At 37.0% G+C, this 14,672-nt stretch overlaps 1 protein-coding gene and 1 pseudogene across 1 annotated transcript in view; both read left to right on the top strand.

Annotated features, from left to right (window-relative positions):
* Positions 1 to 14,672, top strand: part of ZNF385B (zinc finger protein 385B) — a 326,144-nt gene that overhangs the window by 95,887 nt on the left and 215,585 nt on the right. The gene's annotated exons all lie outside the window — the stretch shown is intronic.
* Positions 3,020 to 3,789, top strand: LOC144241725 (large ribosomal subunit protein uL30 pseudogene; annotated as a pseudogene).

Genomic DNA, 14,672 nt, shown 5'->3' with positions numbered 1-14,672 from the left:
AATGCCCTCAGGGCAGCCATGGTAACAGTACCATCTTACAAAACTGGCTTCCCATTTTTGGCCTTTGAAAAATTTCCTCAGTGTTTTTCTAAATCTCCTATGCATCTGAAAGGATTCTTAAAATAATCTTATCCATTTTGCAAGGGGAGTTTATTTTAGAATATCTGGTCAATTCATTATATTGCTGGAAATAGAATGCAACAATGATTTTATATTTAAAGAGATACTTCTTTTTAGGAAAAGTAACCATTTGCCTTCCCTCTTTCCCTTCCTTTTTCCTCCCTCCTTTCTTTTCTTCCTTCCCTCTTCCCTTACATCTTTCTACATGAGATAATTGACCATTTAAATAAAATTGCAGAGCTATTCTTGGAAGGAAAAGGAAATTTATAGTCATATAGCTTCCATTATTATACAACAATACAAACTAATTGACAGGAAACACCAAAGCTATTTTTTCCCTAAACTTCGGATGTTTTAAATGATTATAGGAACTAATTAAATGAAAATAAACACAACCAACATTTTTTGATCACCTAGCCCATACCTGAAACTGTGGCTCAGTCAGTTAAGCTTTTGTCTTAAGCTCAGGTCATGATCTTGCAGTTTGTGAGTTCAATCTCCGCATCAGGCTCTGTGCTGACAGCTTGGAGCCTAGAGTTTGCTTTGGATTCTGTGTCTCCCTCTCTCTCTGCCCCTCCCCTGCTCACATTCTGTCTCTTTCTCTCAAAAATAAATAAACATTAAAAAAAAAAAAAGAGTGGTTAGTCCTTGAGGAATGAGGATGCCAGGAAATGGACACCCTCACTGTCCCTCAGGATATACTTGTCTTTATTTGACCATTTAGTTTGACCTTTGAAAATGTTTTCAGGTACTTATTAACTACATATTAAGAATAAATTAAATATGTTCTTATAAAGAGCTTTTGAATTACCCAGGGTGCAAGCCAATCAGAGAAAGTTAAGAGAAATTATATTTTTAGTGGAACTTAAAAAGACATGGTGGAAGTTTGTCATATCAGGTGGAAGGAAGAGCATGAGCAAAGTCAAGGATATGTGAAATCTCTTGGTCTGTTCAGGGAACATGAAGTAACTAACTTTAAGTAGTTATCTCAAATTTACACAGGTTACATATTTTTTAAATATTATTTGGAGAGAAAGAGTGGGTTAAAGGGCAGAGAGAAAAGGAAAGACAGTATTCCAACCAGGCTCCATACTCAGTGCAGAGCCAAGGTGGGGTTTGATCCCATGACCACAAAATTATGACCTAAACTGCTGTCAAGAGTGAGATCATGACCTGAGCTGCTATCAAGAGTCAGACGCTGAACCACCTGAGCCACTTAAGTGCCCCTAGTTTACATATTTGAAGCTTTCATATGATGGTGGTAACTAGCATTCACTGAACTTTTTCAATGTGTTGGACACTTTGAATATGCTTTACATATAATAACATTTAATTCTGTCAATAATTCTTTGAGGTGGTTACTATTTTCATCTCATTTTACAGATGTTCAAAAATTTAGGTAACTTTCCTAAAATTAAAGGGTTATAGGGGTACAAGGCAGGACTCAAATCCAGTTGCTCTGGCCCCAGAACCCACACTGTTAACATTCATGTTCTATTGCTCACAGCAAAGGCTCATTTATCCTTTTTTTCCTCCAAATTTGTATTTAAATTCCAGTTAGTTAACATTTAGTGTAATATTGGTTTCAGGAGTAGAATTTAGTGATTCATCACTTACGTGTAACACCCAGTGCTCATCATAACAAATGCCCTCCTTAATTCCCATCACCCATTTAGCCCATCCCTCTCCTCTCCCTCCATCAACCCTCAGTTTATTTCTTTTTTAATTTTTTGAATGTTTGTTTATTTTTGAGAGAGACAGAGAGTGTGTGTGTGAGCAGGGGAGGGGCAGAAAGAGAGAGAGGAAGACACAGAATCGGAAGCAGGCTCCAGGGTCTGAGCTTTCAGCACAGAGCCTGATGGGGGGCTTGAACTCACAAGCCTTTATGCCATGAGATCATGACCTGAGCCGAAGTCAGCAGCTTAATCAACTGAGCCACTCAGGTGCCCCATATTCTTTAAGAGTCTCTTATGGTTTGCTTCCCTCTTTTTTCCCCTTCCCTTGTGTTCATCTACTTTGTTTCCTAAATTCTACATATGTGTGAAATCATATGGTATTTGTCTTTCTCTGACTGACTTATGTTGCTTAGCATAATACACTCTAGCTCCATCCACATTATTGCAAATGGCAAGATTTCATTCTTTTTGATGGCTGAGTGATATTCCACTGTATATTTATACCTCATCTTCTTTCTCCATTCATCAATTGTTGGTTATTTGGGCTCTTTCCATAGTTCAGCTATTGTTGATAGTGCTGCTAAAATATCAGGGTGCATATGCCCTGAAGGCTGATCTATCTTGAAGGATTTAATCAAAAGTTTTCATTCCTGGGAAAGCTCAATGAATGAAGAAAGTTTATTTTCTCCCCTATAGATCCTATGTGCCATAAAAATTGGCTTATTCTTATTCAATTTAGTTGAATAAATATTGTTCTTTTCAAAGAAAAAGACATTGAATGGATGCCTTTTCAGTGGTGTTTTGGACAGGTTTGCAAGAGCTGATTATTTAATTTTCAGGAATTTTGCAAGCCAGTTATTAAATATAGTGTTAAAAATTATATCATATAAATGTAAATTAAATGAATTATATTTAAACAAAGGTAATAAATTTTCAAAACCCATTACTTCCTGTTATTTAACCACATTTTAGTATTATCTATGCTCTTGAGGTTTTTATCTCTATTTCATATATATGTGGAAATATAATGGTGTCCTCCTGAGCTCTACATTCAGTAATATTCATCACTTTGATAGCTTGAAATTAGAATCATATTTATACTATGATTTGGTAAACACTACATATCAGGGTTTTATCCCGAGGGAGCTGGCTGTTCAAGTTATCATAGCATCCCCTTCATTCCTTCTTAAAACATTTTGCCTTGCTCTTTTCTGGCTGGAATCATGGAGGGTACAGAAGAGAAGAAAAACAAGGTTCCTGCTGTGTCAGAAACACTTAAGAAAAAGTGAAGGAATTTTGTAGAATTGAAGATGAAGTATCTAAGAAAGAAGTTTGCCCAAAAGATGCTATAAGAGGCAAGAAGCTAAGCATGACCACAAGGAATACAGACCAATGTACAGAACTGAGATTCGAATGTCTAGGATGGCAAGAAAAGCTGGCAACGTCTACGTACCTGTGGAACCCAAACTGCATTTGTCATCAGGATCAGAAGTATCCATGGTGTGAGCCAAAAGGTTTGAAAGGTGTTCCTGCTGTTTCACCTTTGCCAGGTTTTCAGTGCACCTTTGTTAAGCTCAACAAGGCTTCAGTTAACATGTTATGGATTATGGAACCATATGGAAAATGTGGGTCCCCAAACCTGAAGTCAGTGAGTGAACTGATCTATGCTCATGGTTATGACAAAATCAGCAAGAAGCAAATTTCCCTGACAGATAACATGTCTATTGCTTGATCTCATGGTCAATATGGCATCATTTGCAAGGAGGATCTGATGCATGAGGATCTGATTCATGAGATCTATACTGTTGGAAAACGTTTCAAAGAAGCAAACAACTTCTTATGGCCCTTCAAATTATTTTCTCCATGAGGGGGAATGAAGAAAAAGACCACCCTTCTTATGGAAGGTAGAGATGCTGGCAACAGGGAAGTCCAGATCAGTAGGCTTATTAGAAGAATGAACTGCTCTGTCTACCATGATTACCAATTTTTGTAATCTGGTCAGTTAATAAAAGACTACTTTCAAATTAAAAACAAACATTTTGACTTAAGTTGATTCTCAGGAGGATTATCTATTATACATAGTTTTTTTTTAATGTTTTATTTATTTCTGAGAGAGAGAGACAGCAAGAGCAGGGGAGGGTCAGAGAGAGAGGGAGATACAGAATCTGAAGCAGGCTTCAGGCTCTGAGCCAGCTGTCAGCACAGAGCCCAATGCGGGGCTCAAACTCTTGAACCATGAGATCATGACCTGAGCCAAAGTCAGACGCTTAACTGACTGAGCCACCCTATACATAGAATTTAAATTGTATTGCAGAGACCTCTTGTGTCTATATTAGTGCTACAATATTTAAGAAAGAGGGTTTGGAAATGTTCATCAGTTTCTCATTAATACACTTAATTATCTCAGAAATTGATAATCCATCTTAGTTTAAATAACCACCAAAGGAAATCCTATCTTCTACGATCCTCAGTGAACTCTTTTTGGTTTACAAAATTAAAATTCATCACTCTAGGAGTGCCTGGGTGACTCAGTCAGTTAAGTGTCCAACTTTGGCTCAGGTCATGATCTCATGGTTTGTGGGTTCGAGCCCCTCATTGGTCTCTGTGCTGAATGCTTGCTCAAGCCTAGAGTCTGTGCACTCTGTCTCACTCTGTCTCTTAAAAATAAATAAATGTTAAAAAAATGTTAATAAATAAGTAAAATTCATCACTCCAGAATAAAAATGCATTTTATTTTCTTTCTCAATTGGCTGAAAGTAGAAGCTACTAAAACATGCAGGAAAAAGTCAAGCTACCTGGATTCTCACCTCTCAACAACTAAATAGCCTCTCTGCACTTTGAAATCACTTTGGTGCTTTTTTAGATATACTAATGACAGGTCCCACCCAAAGCCATTACATCCGAGTCTCTGGAGGTGGAGCCTAGATGGTGGTATGCTTTGAAATGTTCTTGAGATGGTTCTAACATTCAACTGATTTGAAAACTGCTGGTCAGAATATTTACATTGAGCCTATGATTAAGGGTTCCAGTTTAGAACTACTTGCAAATCCCCAGTCTTCAACTTCCTAGCTGTGTAACCTCAGACAAGTTACATACTGTGTCCATGGTTCAGTTTCCTGATGTTAATACAGGTAAACATTTAGAGAATGATCTGGCACTGAGACATTTTGCCATAACCATGCTCGTAGATCAGTTCATTCACTGACTTCGGGTTTGGGAACCCCCATGCTCCATATGGTTCCATAATCTGTAACATGTTAACTGAAGCCTTGTTGAGCTTAACAAAGGTGACACTGAAAATCTGGCAAAGACAAAGAAGCAGCAATACCTTTTAAAACTTTGGTCTCACACCACTGATACCTCTGATCCTGATGACAAATGCCAATTTGGGTTCCACAGGTATGTAGAAGTTGCCACCTTTTCTTGCTATCCTAGCCATTCGAATCTCATTTCTGTACCTCCGAGTAGTTATTCCTACTAAGGATACTCTCTCAGTAGTTCTACATGTCATCTCCATGCTCGGTAACATAGAGACATGTATGTACTTGAAGTCCACATCTTGATGTTCTTTTTATTATTATTTTGTCTTTCCTACCATCTTTTCCTAGCTTTGATTATGTCAGTATTTCTCCTTTTAACTGTCCCCCCATATTTTATTTTCCCTGAAGTTGGAAAACTGCAGAGTAAAGTGCTTCAGATGGCTCATTACAACAGCTGAATGATATCTGAATTGTCATTTTTTTATTTTTTTATTTATGTTTATTCTTGAGAGAGACAGACAGACAGACAGAACATAAGTGGAGAAGGGGGCAGAAGGAGAGTGAGACACAGTATCTGAAGCAGGCTCCAGGTTCCGAGCCATCAACACAGACCCCAACATGGAACTCGAACCCACAAACTGTGAAATCATGACCTGAGCCAAATTTGGACGCTTAACCGACCGAGCCACCCAAGTTCCCCTCTGAATTGTCATTTTAATATATCTTTTGAATTAAAGCATTTCTATTGACTGAGACTGATATTTTCTTTACCTTATAAAGAATAAACATTTTTTCTGGTATATGAGGAAGCAACAATAATTTTTGTAGACTCCATTCCTGACAGGAGCAAAACAAATCCAGAAGAAGGAGAAAAATCTGTGTTTGCTACAGGAACTGTGTGGTAAACAAGTAGAAAAATATTCAGATCAAATATTTAAAAGCAAAACAAAGGAGAAAATGCTTTCTCATCCATTCAGTTTGAGGAGGATCAATGACTAATTAGACAAAGAATAAAGGAGAAAGTCTTCATGAACTTTAGGAACAAAATTTATTGGGAAAAAGAGCCAGAAAGCACTTACAAGGAGAATATCAGAACCATGGCAAGCCAGATGACCACTGCTTATTATAGTTTCTCTGAGTGCCTGTTTTCCAATACCTTTGATAGAGAATAGGAAAGAGATGAAGTAAGCAGATATTATGAGCATCACCAAAAACTATCTGAAAGTTGAAAATTGGAAAAGATTAATTTAGTAACCATTTAGTAACTCTCCTATAATTTTATATTTAGAAGTTTATAAAAATTAACTTATTAAATGCCAGTATGTCATTAAATATTAATGATACGGTAACCAGTGACCAAAATTGACTTATGGGTAGAATGGTCCTTCAGAGAAGTAAGAGGAATTGAGTACCGTCATGTGTGACTGACTTTTGCTCAAACGAGGTATAGGTGCATGAAAAGCCATTTCTCTTGGCCAGGATCCATATGGTTGCAAGTAAGAGTCAGGATAACTCAAGAGATTTGCCATGAGGATGCAACAGTGAATCTCAGGAAATCCAAAGCTAATAATCGAAGCCAGCTGGGGCTTGTGGAAATCGATTTCAATGACCTGGAAAGGCACTGGGAACTGTTTTTTCTCTCAGAAGCTATCTCTGCCTCTCAGTCTCTTGCCTTCTCAGCACATTATGATGTGTTCTCTTTCTAGTGACTTGTCCCTCTTCTCCATAAACTCTGGCTTGAACATGAGACCCTGTGAACCTGATCAGAACTTCAGTCCCTAGTGCTTATGTTCCCAGTTTCTCATCTTCCCTATTCCTAAAGGATAATTGGCATGTTGTTTTGAACTAGGCCACCAGTCACATCTCTGATGTTTAACTGCCCTTAAATCAGTTATCTACACTTGGTCCTGGTCCCATCTGCTGTGGCTGGAATGGGAGAGAGTCATATGGTACAGAGAGGGGTCACATTAGGCAGAAGAGACTAGGGGCTGGCAAGCCCTGGAAACATACTTTGTATCCTGTCTTAATTACAAAATACAGTTGCCTAAGGCTGAAAGTTGTAGTACATGTGCAGCATCTGCTTATTGAAGAATATTAGTGAATGTTAAAACCACAAGTTAGAATTCTTCCTGATTTACTGTTGCAGTTGTAAACTGTTAACAACATCACTTGATATTGTATTTAGAGAAAATCTTTCTCTAAATCATTCACTCAAATCATAAAATGATGGCTGCAGGATGTTAATGGAAATACCTAAGATTAAATTGGGAAAGAAATCGCCGATCATTATCTCTGAGCCTCAGATTATTTTTCCCCTTCTGGGGGACATAGAAAAACAAATGAGATCTTTCCAATTGTATTATGCCATTATATCCCAAATATGTTACACTGACAAAATAAAAAGCAATACAGATCTTATGTAAGTTTCTCATTAAAGTACACATAACATAGATTTCAGGGTGTTCTCTTTAATATGAACAAATGTGATCATCTTCAAGGAAAACATTATAGATGAATCTAGGCGGAAAACAACAACAACAACAACAACAAAAAAGACAGACTTTTTAATCAGTTATTGGAGTGTCCTCATAAGTTGTATATTTTAACTCTTTTGGTGAGAGAAGTATGTGAACAAAGAGCCTTATGTTCAGAATCAGGAAACATTAGTCTAACGTAAGTTCCATGAGAACAGGGACTCCTATAGTTTCAGCACTCAGAACAGTACCTGGCATAGAATGGGACTCAACAAAAATTTAGAGAATGAATAAATATTCCTATGACTTTCCCTTCTAGCTAGATGACAATAAGCAAAGTAATTTGTCCCTCTGGGTCTTAGTTTCTTTGTTAATAAAGTGAGATGATTTTGGAGTCGATTTTAAGTATTGTATTGAAATTCTATAATTATATGGCATGTATTCAAAATTTAAAAACACTTATTTGTTGAGGCACCTGGGTGGCTCAGTCGGTTGAACCTCTGACTCATGATTTTGACTCAGGTAATGATCCTAGGGTTGTGAGATCTGCCACTGAGCCTGGAGCCTACTTAAGATTCCCCCTCATCCCTCCACCCCTACTTTCACTCTCTCTCAAAACAAAACAAAATAAAACCCCACAATACCCTTATTGGTTAAACGATTTCTTAAAACTGCATTTTAAACAAAACTAATTTTATGAGACAAAGCAAAATCCTTTATCTTTTCTGTTTTAATATGGTTTAGAGTTTTTATATGTGAGTTATTTCAGAAAAGTATATTACTGATAAAAGTATTTTCATAGTTAATTTAATCACACAATTCAGATGCAGGGAAGCTGTACCCATATGCTTCTAAAACTATGTTTCAACAATTTTGACTCTGGTGAATTTACCTTTTATATTTTCATTTTAAATGATTTCCAGTCTTGTTTTCAACACCCACTGTATGTAACAAGCTCTTGAAAGAAAATGAAGCCTATTGGTGATTTACTTAATGAGTCTTTTTTTTTTTTTTTTTAGATTTTATGCCAATGGAGAGCAACCCTTAAAATTCCTTTGGATTTCATCTCCCAGAGTTAGATACACCTAAACATTTTTGTTTGCAGAATATCATCACACTTCACAATTGTCCAACTTGTCCCAAGTTTTATCGTCTCATCCACCTCCCTCCAAACATATGCCACAGGCAAACTAGAAACAGCACATTTCTCCCAGCTGGCAATCACTCTCATGACATAAACAATTGCAGAGCATTGTGCTGCCCTAAGCAAACTCTGCCTCAGAGGACAAACCAGATTTCCATTAAAATAAGCAAAGTAGAATGGGTGTCATTTAGGTAGGTAGAGGTGGGTTTTTTTTTTAACGAATAGAACAAAAATGATAAAATTTCCAATTTACCCTATTGAAAATCTTGACACATCTGAGCATCTATCTTAAGAAAACCTCCGTGGCATTATTGGAACATCTGCTCTCCAGTGTAGGAGGGGAGCAGGTGCTCTCTCTGGTGGCATCATTGATGACATAACAGTTCTTTTGTTGTGTCCAGTTGTGCAGGGATAATGTGTCTGAACCATGTTAGTTATATGTCATGATGTGCTCATAGAAATATCTGATGACATGGGAATAGTTTAATTGGGCCATGTTATAAAACATTTCTGGGAGCCGTATCTATCCAGCCTATAAGTTATTTCCTTTATAGAAGTTAAATACTTGGGTAAAAGTGACAGTGCTACCATAATGGATAAAAAGATTTAATGCCTTGAAGGAAATCATGCATGTAAGTCTGTCTGTGGGCTAGATTTCTACCCTCCTCTTCTTGCCAGTTCTCCAGGCTCATCTATATGGATGCAGGTGAAGAGATTGACTCACTGAGGAGTTGTGGGAATTGATGGCTGAAGTTCCATACAAATACTGTATTACCATTATATCATTCCCTTTTATCTTGTTTATTTCACATCACTTACTCTACACTTGCCCTGTCACAGTGATCAGTGAGAAAGAGCCTCCTGTGTGTGTTTAGTCTGCATGCTTGCTCAGGTCTATAACCTTACAGGTTGCATGAGAAGATCATTAGGACCCAGAAGAAACTGGAGAATTTACCTTGTTCTTATATTTACCTACTATGAGGTTTTTAAGTGAGATTATCTAAATTAGCTAGTTCTGCCTCCAGACTTTTATAAACTACATGAATTTTCTTTTAAAGAGCCAAATCCCTCCCACTGCAATTTTTAAAATGGATATTTTTCAGTTTAGTACCAAAATAAAAATGTAACAAAACAGAAAAAAGAGTGAAGAAAAATTTTCTATAAACCTGCAATGTTAATGTATTTTGGAGCATTTTCTTCCTAAACATGTTTCTGTAGACATACACATATACAAACATTCATATAGATGTAGAACATGCTTTTCTTACATATACGACCTTTATTGTATAACCAACTCTATATAGTTCTCCCCAGTTGTTAGTGAACATTTTCCTATGTCACTAAATATATTTTATTATATTTCATAACATTGACATACCAATTCCTCTGCTATTGAGCATTTAGGATGTTTCTATATGTTTGCAATTATACATAATGTAATGAGCATCTTCACTAACACAATTTTAATTCTTAGTATCTCTCTTTTCTGGGTCCATTCTGGATTCTCAAACTCAGAACTCCTATAACTCCTTAAATGTTTACTTTATCCAAATAAATGACAGCCTAGTTAAGAGTAATGATCTTCTGGGGCGCCTGGGTGGCTCAGTCGGTTGAGCATCCAACTTCAGCTCAGGTCATGATCTCATGGTTTGTGGGTTCGAGTCCCGCGTCGGGCTCTGTGCTGACAGCCAGCTCAGAGCCTGGAGCCTGTTTCTAATTCTGTGTCTCCCTCTCTCTGACCCTCCCCTGCTCGTGCTGTCTCTGTCTCTCTCTCAGAAATAAATTTTTTAAAAAACATAAAAAATTAAAAAAAGAATAACAATCTTCCATCTACAGAGAGCTGTGTACTTGTAGATAATTGAAAAGCTGATTAGGCTACAAATTTTTCCTCAGCATAATCTCACCAGAAATAATAGTAATTAATGCCCTCAGGTGGCCTTAAGTAAAAACTCAGCACTAGGTATTAAAAATGAATGTTGTTAAAATTTTTACATATATTTTAGACACTATAAGAACTATTGAATTAATACATAAGATGTTAGAACTTCATATTTAGCATGGTAGAAAAATAATAGTATAATTCGAAACAAAATGATTACTCACAGACACTTTCATTTTCCCCTGAAGGAAAACAGGGGGGGAGAAAGGAAAAACTTAAAATTCCCTCTGAAGAAGAAAAAAAGAAACAAGGAGAAATAAAAGGACCACTTGTTTTTTTTAAACACATTTACTTAAAAATGATTTATATTTTCAATTCCCCTTAAGATATGAAATATTTTACATTCTCTGGAAATCTTTAGAAAAAAAAAAAACTTGAATTCAATCCTGCTGTCTTAATTCACTGGTTTCTATGAGAAGGGAGCTTGGAAGGAGCACTGGATTGGAAGATTTGTGACCTTGAGTAGTTTGCTCTCTTAATCCCCATGTTTGCACCGATGCAGTAGCTTTTATGAGAATTTATTGTAAATTACGTAAAAGAGTGCCTGACATACAACTTGCTTTCAATAAATGCTAGCTCCTTTTGCTCATGGTTGGTTTTTTGGTTTGTTTGTTTTGTTCTTTGCTCCTATTTTTAAATGATACTGTGGGGGCGCCTGGGTGGTTCAGTTGGTTAAGCGTCCGACTTTGGCTCAGGTCATGATCTCACGGTTTGTGGGTTCGAGCCCTGCGTCGGGCTCTGTGCTGCCAGCTGAGAGCCTGCAGCCTGTTTCAGATTCTGTGTCTCCCTCTTTCTCTGACCCTCCCCTGCTCACGCTGTCTCTCTCTCTCTCTCAGAAATAAATTTTAAAATATAAATGATAATATGGATTATTTTACAAGATAGATTTTTTTTAAATAATTTCTTTCTTTGAATGAAAATCATCACCTAAAACTATGCTAGTAGGTGATTGCCATTTTTCTATAAAATTATAAGCCTTATAGACAATTTGAGAGACAATAATACTTCAAACAAATGAAAATTTAAGACCCCAAAGTTAAGCAATTCTGATGTCCCCAGGGGGTGCTCTATTTCTTTATGTATAGTTAATTAGTCAAAACTAATTAAAGCAATAACTTAAATTTGCATAACAACTTATGGGTTCAAATATTGTCACGTTTAGTTGGTTTGATCCTCGCATAGGCAATATTACAGATGTTCATGGAAGGTGAGTGATTGGCCCAAGGCCAAACTAAATTAATACTAGAGACAAAAATAGATACATTATTTCTTCTGTCAGTTCTGTTAACCATTAAGTAAGGAGAGAAAAGAAGAATCAAAACTAAAATGATAGATTATCTGAAAGCTAATGGAAGGGAAAAGTTATCAAAACTGTGTTCTTAAATGGTTTTTAATGTTAAAACACAAAAATTGAAAATAAATGAGCCATGTATGCATCTCAGAAATTAGAAAAAGTGGATCAAAGCTAATCAAAGGAAGTTAGGAAGCAGACATTAATAAGTATAAAAGCAAGTAGGGAAAAAATCAACAGCTGGTATCTTTTTTTTTAATTTTTTTAACATTTATTTATTTTTAAGAGACAGAAAGAGACAGATCACGAGGGGCAGAGAGAGAGAGGGACACACAGAATCGGAAGCAGGCTCCAGGCTCTGGGCTGTCAGCACAGTCGCGAGGCTCGAACCCATGAACTGTGAGATCATGACCTGAGCCAAAGTCAGAGGCTCAACCGACTGAGCCACCCAGGCGCCTCCGACAGCTGGTATCTTTGAGGGGAAAATCTACTAGAATAGACAAATGCATGACCACCCTTATGAAGGAAAAATTAATGAAAGTACAAATATAAACATCTGAGTTTAACTAATTTTCCCAAAATAGCTGCTCCTACTGCTTTTCAGACTTCTTAGAAGAACAGAGAGTGGTCATCTGGTCTCCAATCTTTTTATAAAGTTAGCAGATACTTAATAATATCAAGAACCTGGTAAAGACACTGTATTATTTGCCATGGCTGCTGTAGCAAAGGACCACAACTGAGTGGCTTCAACAACAAAAAAGTTTGGTCTCACAGTTTGGGGAGTTAATCCGAATGCAAGGTCTTGGCAGGTGTGTTCCTTCTGAGGGCTGTGAGGGAAGGATCTGTTCCTGGCCTGTCTGGTTTGTAGATGTCTGTCTTCTAGCTGTGTCCCTCCACATCATCTCCTCTCTATCTATCTGTATCCATATTTCTCATTTTTATAAAGATACCAGTCATAATGGATTAGGATCCTCTCTGATGACCTCACTGTACCCTGATTACCTCTGTAAGGATCCTACCTCCAAATAAGGTCATATTCCAAAATCCGGGGGGTGCGTATCCTCAACATATGAAGTTGTGGGGGGAACATAATTCAAACCATCACAGATGTTCTTTGTCTTTGGTTAGTCATTTGCTTTCATGAGGTTTTCCTAATAAAACTTTGAAAGAGGCCATACCCTTTTATGAAAGCTTGTAAACAAATTACATAATTTTAGATATGGAATGGACCATAGAAATCTACTCTAACAATACCTTTATTATATTAATAGAGTTAACAAGTTCAACGATATTGGGTGACCTTCCAATCAGTCAGTTACGTTTTGGCTTTCTGGTAGTACCTCTTCCAAATTCGTTATACCACTAGAGGGCTCCAAGGAGATTCCAGTCAGTACTGGGCTGGTGGGAATCTCTGACTTGTGGATGTGGTGTTCCTCTATGTATTTGTTCTTCCTAGTATCATGCCTTCCTGTCAAGCACTACTTGGTTTGGGCCTGGTCAGATGAGAATCCGCCATTGCCTCTGGCTTTTTCTCCTTTGCCTTTCCACAGGTCTATTGGAATATTTATGCAGTTTGGTGTTTGGGTTTGTAAAACTTCCCATGGAAAAGTTTTGTTCTATAGTTTTAATCACCTATGCAATGCTAGAGGTTTACTGTGATTGACTTGGAATCAAAGGGTTTTTTTTCTCCAGAAATGTATTATTACCACTAACATTTAGGAGTCCTCCGATGGTGTCACTTTTATTACATTGCTATGTACTTGAAGGTGAAATGGTTAGTAGCCCTCCAACCAAAGATATTGATTCAATAGATCTCTGGTAGTCTGAGATACCTACATTTTTAGCAGGGAATCCTAGTGATTTTTTCAGTAATTTTCACACCACATTTTGAACATTTAAAAAAAATACCTGCTCTAATCAACACATTGGTCATCCATTTAAAAAAAAAATTTAACCTTTATTCATTTTTGAGAAACAGAGTGTCAGCGGGGAAGGGGCAGAGAGAGAGGGAGACACAGAATCTGAAGCAGCTCCAGGCTCTGAGCTGTCAGCACAGAGCCTAATGCAAGCCTCAGACTCATGAGCTGTGAGATCATGACCTGAGACAAAGTCAGACTCTCAACTGACTGAGCCACCCAGGCACCCCTGGTCATCCATTTTTAAATAGCTACTTCTAGGAATGATTGTTCTATTTTCCAATAAACATGTTTTATCAAATCTAAGAATTTTTTATGTAAGTCACATCATTATGCTATCACTAAGGAAGAAAAAAGTATCTGTAAACTATGACACAAAGCCTTAAAGGGAGCTGCTCTGGACTTGTGAATTATTCATACTAGCAACTCGTCACTTTGAAATTTCTGTTCAGAGGAATCTGGCAATTTCCTTTACCTTCAGTTGCATTGCTAAGCCTGTGATAAGCAAAACTTTTACATGTACCACAACTTCGTCCCCTTGAGGTTACCTTTCTTACATCCTTGAATGCAACATAATGTTACTTTCCAAGAAAGTCTGAAATTGCTGTCATTCCTCCAGTAATAAACATCTTCACTAATAACAAATATAAACTTCACACCTGTTTGTATGCCATTTTTGTATGCAATGACTGGTATGTTTAAAGACAAATTATATTATGGCTCTCAAAGTATAGGTTTGAAAATAATTTTTAAGTGGTAGTTAAACTCAATACATGATAGCACTGAAAAATTATATCACTTAGCTGAAGATACCTTAGTAACAGCTGTGAGCAAGTCCATGCACACTCTGAC

This window comes from Crocuta crocuta, unplaced genomic scaffold, assembly GCF_008692635.1.
Source record: "Crocuta crocuta isolate KB4526 unplaced genomic scaffold, BGI_CrCroc_1.0 scaffold17, whole genome shotgun sequence".
Lineage (NCBI taxonomy): Eukaryota > Metazoa > Chordata > Mammalia > Carnivora > Hyaenidae > Crocuta > Crocuta crocuta.
Note: the sequence above shows the minus strand (reverse complement) of the source record. Positions and strands in the feature narration are given on the sequence as shown.